Source organism: Siphateles boraxobius, unplaced genomic scaffold, assembly GCF_051911475.1.
Source record: "Siphateles boraxobius isolate OS27281-9 unplaced genomic scaffold, OSU_SipBor_1 8, whole genome shotgun sequence".
NCBI classification, from domain to species: Eukaryota; Metazoa; Chordata; class Actinopteri; order Cypriniformes; family Leuciscidae; genus Siphateles; species Siphateles boraxobius.
Window position 1 is genome coordinate 4,302,770 of NW_027509208.1, and position 15,244 is coordinate 4,318,013.

The following is a 15,244-nucleotide window of genomic DNA, read 5'->3' on the forward strand; positions in this document are numbered from 1 at the left end:
CTTATGTAATCAGAATGATTTCTGAAGGATCATGTGACGCTGAAGACTGGAGTAATGATGCTGAAAATCAGCTTTAAAGCTTTATCATCAGAGGAAATATTTCACATAGTTTATACTGTATTTGAGAAATGCAGGCTGACCAATGCTGCTAAGAGACTTATTTCAAAAACATTTAAAAAATCTTCCAAACATTTGACCGGTGGTGAATTTTATGAAAAGTATACTTCTTTTTTTTTTATTAAAGAAAGATAGGGTCTATGGAAATCCAGATGACGTGCTGTAAAAGTTTTACGACATGTATTCTGATTTAAATCTCATTTGCACAAAAGAAAACAATTCTCAGCTTGTACAGATCAATCCTGGTTGGGTTTTCTATTTTAACAAGCAATACATTTGATATAGCCCTTCTCCATGAATGATTTTTACCATATGTTGTTTCACTTCATCTCTTCTCATCATTGCCGAATGCAATATGCCTCATCTTTGGGGAGATCATGCTCACATACACCTGCCAGTGTCCTGGCACTAAAGTGCCTTTTAATTTGAAATTTAACCATGACAAATCAAGCCACACAAACAGACAGCGTTCAGCTCATCCCCATCCGACGCCAGTCAAATCCAAGAGCTACTGGCAGTTCCTCAAAGGAGACGCACTGTGCCAACATCACCGCACGAGCTGAAGTGTCTCCCTCTTCGTGTGTGGTGGTCTGTGCACATTGAAGCCGAGTTTTATTTATTTGTTGAGAATTATTGGTCCTTTCCATTGGCATGTGGCAGTGCCAGTGCGTATGGAGCCTGTTAGGATGCCAATGGAGAGTTTCTACAGATGTGTCCTTTGATGTGAAGTCACCCAGCTACTGAGTGATTCAGATCAGGATCTTTAGAAATATCATTCAGCAAATCAAGAAAGGGCTGATGGTTTATCCAATTTGTTTTCAACTATCCCTGCTGGAAAACCAGCTTAGACCAGTATAGTGCTGTCCAGTAAAACCAGCATGGTCTTTCTTTTCAAATCTGTCTGACCTGGTTAAGTAATCTGCTCTTAATGGCTAAGAAGGCTGAGTAAGTCAATTGTTTTGTTAATCAAATTCCATTCTTGGATTTAGTGCATAAACACTTGACAATGTATAACTAAAATTAGTTGCTCTTTATGAAACATGTAGCTATACTACCATGCACAAGTTAGGGGGTCTGTATTTTTAGATAAAAAAATTAAAAAAAGAGAAATGAATAGGCCTTCACAAAGTATGTATTAAAGTCCAAAAGTAACAGTAAAGACAATGTTACACAATATTTCTATTTCAAATAACTGCTGTTCTTTTAAGGGTAACTTAACTTATAGTTAATGATCTGTATGACTGGGGCTTCATTAATGCTGTTTATTGATTCGAGTAAATTTTTTGACATTTGGGTATAAAGTGTTTTAATTCTACAATATATGGTGTAAAAACGTCTGAGTGCTGCCCTCTTCAGGTTGAACGGTAGCTACTGCAGTTGAATTTTCCTATTGGATGTTGTGGTACAGCGTGATGTAAGCAGGCACCAGCTCACCACGCCCTTACCTACAGAGAGCTGCAGGTCTCAGGACAGGTGCATGCCAACCCTCCGCTGGGCTCTGTAGTAGGGAGGTTAAGTGACTTTTGACTTCAAGTCATGATGCAAAGGTCCACTTTGGTATGGAAGTACCTTAGGGCCATAGAAATAAATTTATCCTAAGACACAAGTGAGATCACATTTTGTATCTTATACGCACATTTTTTAAAAATGGCCGCAGACCATACTTGAGAGGCCCATATCTTTGCTTCTGTTATAGCTATAATGACAAATTTGGTATCAACGGGTAAATTTTTGTGGTCAAGGAGTCAAATAAAATAGGTTCCAAGACTAAAAAACAATAATGTTGTCCTTAACATTACAATTGGAGGTGAAGTATGCAATTTTTTATTAAAAAACGCATGCCAAACACACAGTCCATTCACAACTTAATAATTCTTTGTTTAGGTCTGCTTCGCATGCGCCCTTTACAGCACTGGCTGAAGACCCGGGTCCTGCGTCGAGCATGGGCATCCGGTCGTTTACGTCTCAAGGTAACTCAGAACTGTGTCACAGCTCTGGAGCCCTGGAAGGCGGTCGACTGGTATCAGACAGGTGTAAACCTCGGAGTAATCTCTAAACTGATAGTGGTTTCGACAGACGCCTCCAATTCGGGCTGGGGAGCCCTCTATAAGGGCAGACCGACTTTTGGCCTGTGGTCAAGCCAAGAAAAGAGCTTGCACATAAACTGTCTAGAGATGAAGGCGGTCGAGAACGCCTTGCGGTTCTTCCCCTTCTAAAGGGCCACCATGTCCTTGTCCGCACGGACAACATGTCGGTGGTTTCCTACATAAATCACAAGGGCAGTCTGAGATCACGGAACCTTCATGCACTGGCAGAAAGCATCCTTGTATGGGTTCAGCGCAACCTACTCTCGCTGAGAGCGGCGCATGTGCCAGGCCATCTTAATGTGCGTTCAGACAGGCTGTCCAGGGACAACGTTCCCCCAGGGGAATGGTCCCTCCACCCTCAGTTCAGCTGTTGTGGGACACCTTTGGCACAGCAGAAGTCGACCTCTTTGCGTCTCAAGACAACGCTCAGTGTCCAATATGCTTCACAAAGAACAAGGACGCGCTGGCCCATCACTGGCCCAGCCGCCCTCTCTATGCTTTCCCTGCGATCATGCTGTTACCACAGGTAATCAAGCGTATAAGGGAGAACGGTTCCTGTGTACTTCTAGTAGCTCCGTTCTGGCCGAACCAAGTTTGGTTTCCGGAGCTAATGCAGCTTCAGAGCTTGCCTCCGTTGCCTGTCCCGTTGAGGAGAGATCTCCTCTCATAGGCCGGGGGTACGATTTGGCACCCACGACCTGAGCTTTGGGCTCTGCATGTGTGGGCTATCAACGGGTACCCGTCAGTCTCCCCGACGGAGTGTTAAACACGATTATGCAAGCTAGAGCGCCCTCACGGCTTTGTGCTTCCAAGTGGTCAGTGTTCTCAGGTTGGTGCTCAGCTCGCAACCTGGATCCACAAGATTGTGGGGTGTCGGAGGTTCTCTCCTTCCTACAGGAGCTCTTGGATAAGGGTAGATCCCCATCCATGCTCAAGGTATATGTGGCGGCTATTGCTGCGTTTGTCAAATATTCGCATGGCCAGTCACTGGGTAGGAACGACCTTTTAGTCCGCTTCCTCAGGGGAGCTAGAAGGATGAACCCTCCTCGCCCCCCCTCGGTCCTTTCCTTGGTCCTGGAGGCCATGAATGGTGCCCCTTTCGAACCTCTACAGTCTGTGGACCTTAAGTATCTCTCATTGAAAACAGCCTTTCTGGTGGCTATCGCCTCAGTCAAGCTGGTGGGTGACTTACACACACTTTCTGTTAGCGCGTCGTGCCTTGAGTTTGGGCCTAATGACTCCAAGGTCATCCTCAAACCAAGACATGATTATGTCCCCAAAGTACTTGCCACTCCTTTCAGAGCACAAGTCTCTGTGGATCTGACAGCGAGTCTGACATTCTCTCGTCACAGGGGATTTTTGAGATTCGCCTTAGAGGGCCAGGCATATCAATACACAGTCCTACCGTTCGGCCTGTCCCTGGCATCCTGTATATTATGATGTGCATGGACGCTGCTCTCGCGCTTTTGATTGGCTGATTCTAGCTAGATCTCATTCAGAGCTCATAGATCACAGGACCATATTACTCGAACACCTCGAGAATCTTGGTCTCACAGTCAATTGGGCGTAGAGCTCGCTGTCCCCCAGCCAGGAAATATCCTTTCTGGGCACAGAGCTGAACTCGCTGTCAATGACAGCGCGACTATCGCCAGAGCGCATACTGAACATTGCGGCAACATGAGAGTACTCTCGTAAGAGAACGTCACGGTTACTAACGTAACCTCGGTTCTCTCTAGAAGAGGGAATGAGTGTTGCGTAACCCTGCCATGCTTGTGCTACCATCTGGTTTCGCTTCAGTCGATGAAAACCAAGGAGCATCTTATCGAGCTCTGGCTTATATAGGCATAAGCCACGCCCATTCACCCACACGCCCACTCATTGGTGCTTACGTCATGTGCAGTGCCTTGATAGGTTGCAGGAGTTGTCGCATAGCATCCAATGGGCGCGCGAGCTGCCTCGGCTAGGTTTTAAATTAATAAAAATTATAAGGATAATTTTTTGGCTTCAGTATTCTCGAGAAAAGAGGTTTTCCCTCTAAGGTTTTTTTTTCCATAGTCAACTAGCTAGCTATTTATTAGTTATCTAACATTAAAAACATTTTTCTATTTAATGAGAAAGTCATACGAACCTCAAAGTGTTAACCTGTCACCTCTGACCTTCAACAGCTGTCACAGCTCCTGGTGCAGATGGGATGTGTTGTTGCAGGAACTGATATGCTATAGGCTACTCCTGACTGGTCGAAATCTCATGGTACTTAGGACAAATGTAATGTACAGAATTAGCTGCACTGCTTAAATACAAAATTAAATTTTTTTGAACGAAAAGATAAGTAAAGTCCCTCTGATTACAATTTTTATGTGAAATGTGCATATTTGCCCCCAATTGTCATGGTATGGGGAAAATTATTATTTTTTTAAACTTGAAACCAATTTTATTGGATTCCTTGACCCCAAAAATGTACACGTTGACACCAAATTTGTCATTATAGCGATAACAGAAGCAAAGATATGGGCTCTAGAGTATTTTTGGCGTATTGGCGGCCATTTTTGAAAAAACATGTTTATTTCTGATATAAAGTGTGATCTCACTTGTGTCTTAGGATAAATTGATTTGTATGACCCTAAGGTACTTCCATACCAAAGGAGACCTTTGTATCATGACTTGAAGTCAAAGGCCTATTTTTTGGGCTTATCCTCCCTACTACTGCCCACTTTTCCAGCATTTTTCAAATATTGCCAGTGGGTGGAGTCAGACTCTGACCAGGGGTTGAGTTACTTTCTATTCCTCAAAGAATTCTGATTTTTTTTATCATGATTTCCACAAAAATTTTAAGCAGCACGACTGTTTTCAACATTGATAATAATAAGAAATGTATCTTGACAGCATATTAGAATCATGTGACTGAAGATTGGATGTAATGGCTGCTTTGATGTCACATGAATATATTACATTTTAAAATATATTAAAATAAAATAAAACAGTTGTTTTAAATTGTAATAGTAGTTTGTACTATTAGCGTTTTATTTGATAAAATAATTGCAGCCTAGTTACTAAAGAAATTGAGTTACAGATAATCTTTGCCTCAACCTACAATGCAGTTCTTTTTGTCTTTTTTGCACTTATAAAACTTCATTGTAACTAGAGTGAAATATTTGACAAGAAATCTGCGCTTGAAAAACGATATGTGCACTTGCATTGTTCAAACTAAATTTGAAGCAAATCAATTGCATTTTTTTAATGAGGCTGCTCACTGCAGAACAAATGGGTGGAGCTTACATATAGCTCCTCCTCGCTAGACGTCCAGCTGGAGGAGCGAATGTAATTTTGGTTTAATGGGTCTAGTTAGAATTTCCAACCACACCCTAACCCTACTCACATACAGACTCTATCCCTAAACCCCATTAGACGTCCAGAGAGGAGGAGCTGGACGTGACTCTGCAGTGAGTACCACTTATTGGCCTTCTTCAAGTCACGTGCACTACCTCTAATCCACCAGTAGATGGCGGGCGAAGTCAACATCACCTCTTCCCCAAGAGAGGCTTTTGTGACAGATTGTATAATCGTTTAGGGGCAGTAAAGTCTGCCGAACAGGAAATCCTCAGCGTCTCTCGTCGAGGTTGTCAAAACAGCCGCACAATGTGCACTTTCATGTGCACAACTGGACCCTGTCGCCCCTACCAACAATCGCTTGTGTTCGCTGCACAAAGTGGCCTCTGTGTCGGCCGGGCCGCCTCCTTATGGCCCGGCGGCCGCTGTGGAGGTGATCGGAGGGCATGTTCAGCATAGCGTGTCTGTTTGTGTGATTAATCACCGTGTAAAACTGCGGCGTATCCGTTTCGGTGGGAGCGAGGAGCCACGGGCGCCTCTCCGTTTATGCGTCATTGTGTCTAACGGTGCCCGGTAGCTCAGAGCAGAGGGCAAAAGTTTGCGCATATGGTTGAGATTAAGGCGCTAAAGAAACTGGCTGATTCACATGATTGGGATTTGTTTTATTTTGAGTTTGGCTGATTACTGAATAAACGTCTTAAATGTGATTGATCTTTGGGAATGCTCACTAAAGCCTTTTGTTCAGTGTAGCATGATCATAAACATCTCCAAAGTGTTGGTTGCTTCCTATATGTGTTTACATCTGTTCAGTTTGGGTTTAGGCTGTTTGCATGCTGTCATCATGAACCTTGGTTGATTATCTCTTTTAACATACTGGAAATCATACTGCTTGGAATAACATATCGCCATACCATTTCTGCAGGCTATGTATTGTAGAGTAGGCTATGCACATTTTCTGTGTGTGCAAAACATGCAGTCACATACGTCCCTCAAAATGTGCAGTAGCCTATTTAACTGTTAGAATCTGTGGATTCCTCTCCCATCATGGGATAGTAAAGTGTCCACTGGTTGCCCAGAATCTCAGTAGACAGTTGGGTATTGTTTGCCTATTGTTTCGCAAATACTTAATATTCTAATATACTTTTGGCATACTGCTTTTTAGTTGCCAGTTTTGCTAATAACTTCCCAAGTTAGCAGTTTTGAGCTTTAGGTTCCAATGTCCCAAAGTCAATGGGTACTGGTTGAATGCCTGATATAAGGTCTGAGGTTGACACAAGCTCAAGATATTATTTATTTTATTCTACAACATAAATTAAATCGGTAATACCCCAGTCAGGTTTTTTTAAAAGCTTTTACGTGTCTTGCTCACAATGGATTAAATTGGACCGAATACAGAGGCTGTCCGAGGCATTACATAAATAGCGCCAGATGCGTAGCCGTTCACAAATCCTCTCCTGTGGCCTCATTAGTAGTGTCCATTGGAAGCGCCCTTTAGAATCTCATCGGAAGAAGTAGGTCATCTGGGAAGTTTTCGTCTAATGTTTTATGAATATGATGAATTCGGATATACTACTTATTTTACATAAGGTTTTCTTGCCAATAAGTAGGGAAGTATGCGATTTCTAGCCTACATCATCTATACAGCACCATATTACCAGTGTGATAAATGATATAGAAGGTATCTTTGTTGACGTATTAATTGATCATCACCACCCATATTATTTGATTTACCAAAAAAAAGGGATTAGCCTATAAAAAAAATATTACAAAAATATTGATTTTCAAGGAAGATAACTGAATAAAACATGGCGAGGTCATGAATTTACCCTATACTGTTCTTCAGAATCAGGCCAATTTGAAGATATTTCTGTCACATGGAAAACTCTTTTTTTTGTTTGAAGAGTTGAACATTTTTTTTTCTTTGCTCTGTGAATCTGAGCGCAGCTTTTTGCATTGTGTTCAATGAATGGTTTCATGAGTGAGGTTTTCTTCAGTGAATGGTTGTCAAGATTGAACCCTAGCCTCAGCCTCATGATCCGCCCACAGTCTTCTCCGGCTTGCATAAAGAGTAAACGGACTCTGATTAGACAGAAAAGAAATTTGAACAAGCTTTATTAAATTCACATATTGGTCTCTGTGGGCTAAACAGTGTGGTTTACAGCAGGACAATCTTCCATGTTAAATTTACCCTATCAATAGACGTATTTGAGCAGGCATGAAGAGGGAATGGCTGTACCATGTGGACGGACACACACACACACACACACACACACACACACACACACACACACACACACACACACACACACACACACACACACACACACACACACACACACACACACACACACACAGACACAGACACAGACACACACACACACACACACACGTATTCCTTGTTAGCGGGTAAATATAACCTATACACAGCTGTGCATCTGTGCTGTTTTTGGCAGCGCCATTGGATTTTTAATGTTAAAACATCACTATTAAACTTTTACAGACTTTACTATTTATATATTTAAATTGGGGGTCTTTACAACTTCCTCATAGATCTGGATGGTGTACGGTGTTCAGCTGTTGGCCGTCATGACAGTCTGCAACTGTTTAAAGGGTCGCGACTGCTGCCGTCTCTCTCTGAGTTGCCTGGGCGAGAGATAAGAGAAGCATGTCAGTCTCAGCTGATGTTCAGCATCTTTCTTTCTCTCTCCGCTGTCAATAGCCTGGGGGTCTCGGTTAGCCTGGGCACGAGATAAGAGAAGTGTGTCAAACTGTACTGCTGTTTAGCACTGTGATACTCTGTTTCATGCTCTCTCTCGCTCTCCCACCGCTTTAAACTGTTTCAGGGTTGAAAGTGGGTGGATTGTCTGGTGACAAGTCCCAGACCAGCGCTCTCTCGTCTCATCAGCACATGTGGCGTGCCATCACATGGTATCTTTGAAATCCTTCTACATCAGAGGCCACTGTCAAACCGGCATGTTAAAGTCCCTTAACTGAGGTGTCAGAGCCCACGTGTTTGATTTATACTCACAGATGTGCACAAATTGCCACATGCTCCTTCTTTTAGCCTAGCTCTGGGCATGGATGAAAAAAATCTTATGACATTTTATTAATTGCATAAAATAAACGTTTTTTTAAGACTGGTACGTAATGTCATCAACATCTGTTAAAGAGCTACAAAATGTGTTTTTGCAGGCTGCTGTGTGTGAAGCACGGATCTATTCTCTCTCTCTCCCTCTGTTCATTTTAAGAGCTCCTTTGAGTGCATCATAAAAACAACAGCATGAAAGACCAGTGTTGCTCTCAGTGCTCTCATATCTGTCTCATAACCCTTAACACACACACACACACACACACACACACACACACACACACACACACACACACACACACACACACACACACACACACACACACACACACACACACACACACACACACACACACACACACACACACACACACACACACACACACACACACACACACACACACACACACACACACACACACACACACACACACACACACACACACACACACACACACACACACACACACACACACACACACACACACACAATGATGCTTAAAACAGGCTCTTAACATTGCTCAGGTCCTCCACCATCTTTGTTTGCATTGGGAAATTTTTAATGCAATTTATTAAATTCTTTTTGGCACTTTTTATTGTATGCTATAAAATGGTATGCTGTCATATATATATATATATATATATATATGAATTGGGCATTTGTAAATAAATAACTAATTTGTCATTCACATTAATAAAAAAAGTCAATGCTCTTCATAATAACAAATAATTTCTTTGACATTCAATGTTATCTTGAAATGAGTTTTTACAGAAAAAGAAAAAATAAACAAATAACATAGACTCCTTAATAGTATTACAAAGGGAAAATTCTTTTCCAATATCCATAAACATTTATGTATGATCTTTATTTGAAAAGCAAAATGTTTAGGGCAACAGCCAGGCCTTTCAGCATTTTCTTTTTTATAGAATTCCAATAAAATTTCATTGGAATAATTTTTTTTCTAATATCTTTGTTAGTACATCTTTGTTTAAATATTTAGAGACCGTTGCTAAATTTGGAACCACATACTAACATACTACTCTTACTATTTTTGCCATAGAAAGATATGAGAAAAATAGTAAGAGTATATGTTAGTATGCGGTTCTGCAAAGTCATCACTTTGTTTGATGACAGCGTGACTTCTTTTTCCTGTTCAAAATTGTTTAATCATGTCATTCCTAACATGTTTGACTTTCTTTCTTCTTTAGAACACAAAAGATGATAATATCATTGTCTACATTTTTTTTTGTCCATTAAATGAAAGTCAGTGGGGTCCAGTGTTGTTTTGGACCCTGTAATTACTTTGATTATATGGACAAAAACAGGCTTTAAATGGTCTTATTTTGTGTTCCACAGAGGAAAGAAAGTAATACAGGTTTGAAGCGGCATAAGAGTCATGATGACAGAAAAATTTTTGGGTGTACTATCCTTTTAAAATGGATTATGGTACAATGCAGACTATTCTCTCTCATCTGCATATGGGTTGAATAATATGACTTCTTTAAAAGTTCGGAAACAAGGTTAATATGTGTCGATTTATGTGTTGAGGGAGAGAACAGAGTCATCTCTGTAAAAGTACATCAGGGGCATTGAGATCTCTCTCCTGCTGTCCATAAAGCCTACACCGCTCAGATTGTAAAATGGCCTTTCACGAGATGACACAGGAAGCACTCCCTAGCTGAGGCTCAGCCGTTCCCCACCGACCACAAATCACTGCGCACCATTCAGATCCTCTGACAAACCCTCTCTGGGTCAGAATTGGTACAGTAACAGCTGGTTTTGAATTTAAAGGTGCAGTAATATATTCACAGATTTTATGGCTGGTTGAAGATCAGTGATTTGTTGAAATGTAATTGTCTACTGTCTCCGCCGGTGGTCACGGGCTAACAGGTCAGTGCTGGTCTCAGAGGAAGAGCACTGCTAACAATCAAATCCATTGTGCAGGTCTCCTTCAGTTCATGTGTCTCACTCTGTTAGGACTTCACGCTAATCAAAAACATGTTTAATCGCAGTCCCTTCTATGACCTGAGGCATAGGGCCACAGCATGAAAGACCTTTTCTTGTGCATTTTCCCTTCTATGTGGGAGTGACAGTTGCAGTAAAAAGTGGGAAGTTGGGATTGTTTCTAAGTGGACATCTTTTGACTTTTTGAATTTATAGGCAAGAGGCTTTTGTTGAGAGAACATTATATTGGGTCTATATTTGATCTATATATCTCTGCCATTTTAAAGTAATTTCTGTTTTGCTTAGCAAATGCATTTAGAATTTTCTGGAATCGATTCTGATTCCGATCCCAGTAGGTTTTTAGAATCAACAGAATTGATTACACTCTAGTTTTCTGGGTTCTAAAAGTCACACTGAAATGAATAAAAATGGAAACTGTTATTTTTTTTATGGAATACTGCAAAATGTATTATTAATGATTTATCCGTACACATCATCATCATTGTTTTTGTAAATAAGAGTGATTGATTCATAGACTTGCATAAAAAGACTCGCATAAAAAAACACTTTTCACCACCTACTGGTGCAACGGTGCAACGCTGTAACCTTCAGAAAGACTGAATTAATTGCGAACCAGCTGTGCGAATCTTTTTGGTGAAACAAAAGATTCGATTCAATGGGATGAATCAAAATAATGGTAATGGACACAGTTCCCGTTCAGTCAGTTCACTCGGTACAACAATGGACACAGTTATTCCACTCCATCGTTTCCTATGCCGTCGTGAATCGGTATATTATGAATTCAGACACTGGCAATGGACTTTAGAGTTTATGAATCAATTTTCAAATTAAGTTACCTGCCACGCATTACAACCACGGCAGCCTTTTCATCAACAGAGCCTCAGAATCGATATCGTTTGGTTTAATTCGTTTTTATTTATTATCACTCTTGGTTGGCAATTGGCATCATGGAATATGGGTTTTCTACAATACTGAAAGAACATAACGCCATCGGTGAGTTACTGACACTCGTTGTTTTTTTAAACGGTTCTTTTGGCAATGGGACCTTTTTAGAAAAATAGCAAATTATGAAAAAATATGGCCCTGACGGCCCATCACACATGTCAGGCCCTTCAGAAGAGTTGATTCCCCTGAGTGGAACCGACTCTAAAGTTAGCCTAAATACACAAAGTTCTCAACAAGCAGTCTCGTTTTACTGTGTGAGAAGTCGATGTTTGTGCTTTTTGGTCTACTTTGCCAATTTTTATATGGCTTGTGATTGTTAACAGATTCATGACAAAGGGCACAAGGGTCAGCGCTGTTCTATAAAATACCTACATGGCAGATCATTTCTGTGTATGAGAGATTAATGAGCAAGCATTTTCATCATCACTCTCTGTCTGCACTAAATCATACCAGCTGATTTTGTCAGTTTTCAGATGATGCTGCACAAAGTTTGTGCACAACATTGACTAAATGGATTTTGATGGGTGTTTGTTTGTGTCTGGAAGTTCATCTCTATATTTCTAGATATTTAATGTATGTGCTTGGACAGTACAGTGTGAAAATATAATTTGCACTGTCAAACCAAGTGTTCATAAAATCTGTGAAACATCAGTCCCATGCTGTGCCCATAAATTGCCCCTAATATAGCGCACTATTTAAGGGACAGCCATTTGAGATGGTGTCAGAAACTGTAGTGGGCATTAAGGAGTGCACTCATTTAATCCCACAATGCACTGCAAGAATGATTGTACAACCGAATGTAACCTACACTCAGAGGGGAGCGAATACGCATTATGCACTGTGAGGGTCGGGGTGAATTAATTCCCGTGTCTCAACCTTCACAGTCTATGGTCTCAACAGTGTCATTCACAGTGAATCATTAAGGTTTTAATTGATTTTTAATTGTTAATTAAGATTTACAAGCTTTTTTCTATGATGTATTATAAGATAAATCGTTTCATTAGTCCTGGAACTTGCCAGTTACCTAAGTGTCAAATCATTATTAAATAGAAAGCATGGCCTGTCTCAAAAGTGGCAACCCTTCCAGTGTATTCAGTTTTCAGATTTGCTCACTTGTTTTTATCCATTCCTTTTAGAGGACTAGGCAATATAGTGGTCTAATGTAGGGATTAGTAAATGAGGGTAGGGACCAGTTTCGGATACTGCCCTAGTCTTTGTTTTCAGTGGACTATTTCTGCACTGCTTGCTGTAAACTGCACTGTAATAAATAATGCAACTTACTGTTCTTTAACTATTCTGGAAGGAATATCCCAAAAGCATCCTAAGCCTAGACCATAGAAACCATTGGCACTAATTTGCTTATAGAATGTATTACAACAATACTGTTGGGAAACACAATCAGTGAGTGACTTTAATTCAGTGAGTGAAGTTTCAAAAAGTGTAATTTTTTATTTTATATTTATTATGTTTAAAACGTCTTAACGTTTAGTAGTCTGATCAAATCCACCTTATTTTTCAGTCTGGCAGTCAGTTAGCTATTTCTTGTGAATGTTTGAGACTTGTGATTTCCCACTGTAGGTAAAAGTAAATTACTAACAACAAATTGCAGGACACAGTAAAACTATTTGCACAACAAACCAGTGTGATTATGATTACAATAAATCATATCAGTTGATATTGCTTCTGGGTCATTTATAACAGGGAAAATGAGCCGTTAGGGTAAGCGCATTGCATTTTGGGATACAGCATACCAATTTTTTTTGTATAATGTACATTTTTGCCAAATGTAGAATGTTTGGTTGTTCCCTGATACAAAAAGCAGGAAATATGCCATTTTAACTAATGAAGCGTTGATCGATCCGATCAAAACATCGATTGATTAGTGATGAGCTGCTTTCTCATAAGCGCCACTAACTGTTGTCATCTGATGCACAGTCCACTGACTGGATTAACCCAAACTCCATAGCCATTCCTGAAGGTGAGAGGTCACTGGTATTATTGGACCTCTCTGCATTATTTTGGAACAGGAATGTCAGTGACCACAAAAGACTGCTTTGGGCAGATGATCAATGAAGTCCAAACGCAATTCGTTAAGGACAGGGTTGAAATCCCAAAAATGATGCTGTGGTGCATCCAGGTCAGAGGTGATCGTGAGGCCACATGCTGTCTGCTCAGCCATGTGTGAAGTTTTGAGAGTCATGTTTCGTTCTGTTTAGTCACATTACATAGAGATATGCTGGCTTGTGTCACACACGGAAAACAAAAACCCTGACAAGGTGATACAAGAAGAATGACACCCTTTCGAATTTTGTTTTGTTTTTCTGCAATAACGTCCGGCTGACTGTGCATTGTGCATTGTATTTAACTCAACTGCCATTTGACTATTGTTAAATTCTTCTCATTTACTGATGCTCTATGTCGATCCAATCACGTATGACTTCCGTTCTTCTGTAGAACACAAAAGAAAATATTTTGGAAAATGGCTCCATACAAAAACAGTCAATAGGATCCAATCTCAATGTTGTTTTTGATCCATTGACTGTCACTGTATGGACAAGAACAGTTGTGGGAAGACAAAATATCTTCTTTTGTGTTCCACAGAATTAAGAAAGTGCATGTTTGGAATGAGATAAAGGATGAGCAAATGATGACATTTTATTTTTGGGTGAACTATCCCTTTAGAAGAGGGCATTTTAGGATTAGTGTTTGAATGTGTGTATTTGTGAGTTTTGCAGTGGCAGAACTGTAGCAGGTGGTCATCCGTCAGGTCGGACAGATGTCCTCTGGCTTGTGGAGGTCAGAGAGAACAGACTGAGCTCCGACCTCCGGTGTGCTGAGAAGGCGAAATTCTAGCGCAGTCTCTATCCTCATTGATCGGCCACACTTGAGCACGCATTAGGTTGCATCCACACACAACAGCATGCTCTAATGAAATCAATCCGCTGTGGATCTGCCTCGCTCGGGTACCAGAGACAGAAGGGAACATTCACATCCTAAAGAGAAAAAGCGTGAAGGGTAGAGTGGGAGCGCATGGTAATGTTCAAAATGGCATACTACCTTACTACTCATACTATCTCCCTCCCCTCCCCCTCCAGAATGTAGTATGTATATTATGCATAGCATGCAGATTTTTTCTTTAAATGTAATGTCCAGATGTCCTATACATTAGTATAACAAAGTGCACTGCATGAGATCGTGACCTTCCATTTTAAGTGATGAAAGAACAGAAAAATGTTAACTGGTTTTCTTTAACTACTACTACTACAATTGAAAGAAAAGATTTTTTTACCAGTTTTGTATTGTTACAATTAAAACAATAATTGTAAATGAACAATATGTACTCTTTCTTAGAGCTGCACGATTATGACAAAAATCATAATTGCCGATTATTCCCGTGAAATTGTAATTGCGATTATTAATTACGATTATCACAATTTACATTGAATATATATAGGTAACACAAAAATTGTTAACACAATTTACAATTAACACAGTCCCAAACTAGTTTTTTGTTAATACAATGTTGATATGAGCCACCACAGTCATTTAAAAATGTAAAAAAATAACACAAAGTGAAAAAAAAAGTGGCATTTTGGGGTTATGGAAACGACACTTACCATGGTAAATACACAATACTAACAAGAACTGTTAATGAAACAGCTCCTGGTGAATAGAATGAAAATCATACCTGCATGCAAATCCTTCTCACCTAAC

At 40.4% G+C, this 15,244-nt stretch overlaps 1 long non-coding RNA gene across 2 annotated transcripts in view; it reads left to right on the top strand.

The window, feature by feature from the left end:
- Positions 1 to 5,564: 5,564 nt before the first annotated feature.
- The window catches only part of LOC143729461 (uncharacterized), a 39,372-nt gene continuing 29,692 nt past the window's right edge, over positions 5,565 to 15,244 (top strand). Inside the window, exon 1 of one of the 2 annotated variants that reach the window (XR_013200006.1) lies at positions 5,565 to 5,644. This is a non-coding gene — a long non-coding RNA (uncharacterized LOC143729461). Of the gene's footprint in view, positions 5,645 to 11,319; positions 11,579 to 15,244 lie in introns of those variants that run through there. The other variant, XR_013200005.1, reaches the window with a different exon arrangement.